Genomic DNA, 1327 nt, shown 5'->3' with positions numbered 1-1327 from the left:
TTTTCTCTTTGCATACACCACCGCATTAAGTTCAGTTGTTTGACTTAACATACAAATTTTTTTTTTTAGATAATTCTTTATCAGCAATTTAATTTTCTCGAAAACTCTCTTGACAATGCTGAAATATGTTGCATTTATTTTTACTATTTCACTTCATTTCTAATAATTTTCAAACTGAATTTACAACCTTTGTCTTATAAGAACAAAAATCATTTTAAGAAAGTGTAACTTATTCTCTGACATGCCATGTAATAACTTTCTGAGAGCTGAATTGGGATCATTCAATGCATTCACTGAATTCTTTTTAGCCTTTTTTAGAATTACCTTTCTTTAATATTACATTACAAGTGTCACGTATACGATTTATTTAACACAAACACATAAACAATAATAATATATTATTTGGCCCACGGAACACGTGTAGGCACAATGAAATAATGGCATTAGAGTATTAGAACAGTGACCTGACTCGGCGACAGCATTACTCCTGACGACGGTGGTAGCTGCCGATAGACGAGTGATGACGAATGCCACTGACGTACTTGGCCTGACAAATGTGCAAAGCGTCAAGACAGCGAGACGAAGGCGATATCACTGGGTGGCGCGAACAAAATCCCACCGACGACGGCAAACGGGCTCAACCGTTAATAATAAAGGAAGCAACTATATAATATTAATATTATACTTTGTATAAAATTCCAGCTGATCACAGCTACGACCATAAAAATCGTCTCGTGATCATCACACGACAACACGAGTTGTACACATTTGAGTGTCTTTGAACAGGTGCGTTGAACCAATACGCACGCTGCGCACAGTTCAAACGTTGGAAAAAAAGTAAAAACAGCAACTACGGCGGGACCGGTCGGCGGCACTACAACCTGTGAACTTTCTGTGACGGGGCGACAGAGGGGGAAACAAATCCGTTTGTTCGATTTGTGCGTCCGCCGCGTAGGTTGGAGGAGTCCGAAGTCATGACTAGTCGTGGCGAACTTGGTTGGCCGCAAACTCTTCCGGGTTCAAACCACGATTTAAGATGATATATTATATTATCTTTAAAAAATACAAGACGTATTCTATATTGTTTCTATATTCATTTCTAACTTCAAATTGTGGCGTGCATCTGGTGTTAAATTTAATATATTTTGTGTGAAGAGGTCAATTTTGAAATTAGATTTAATCAATTCATAAGGTCGGTCCAAGTCACAACCCAATATTTTAAATGTACTTACATTAGCATACGCACCGTCACATGTGACGTTATTTATTATTATTTTAATTACCAAAATTGCATTGTTCTCAGTAATAGCTATTTTGATTATGTTTG

Source organism: Acyrthosiphon pisum, chromosome A3 (assembly GCF_005508785.2).
Source record: "Acyrthosiphon pisum isolate AL4f chromosome A3, pea_aphid_22Mar2018_4r6ur, whole genome shotgun sequence".
In the NCBI taxonomy this organism is placed as follows: domain Eukaryota; kingdom Metazoa; phylum Arthropoda; class Insecta; order Hemiptera; family Aphididae; genus Acyrthosiphon; species Acyrthosiphon pisum.
The sequence above is the reverse complement of the archived record's forward strand: the minus strand, read 5'-3'. Positions refer to the sequence as shown.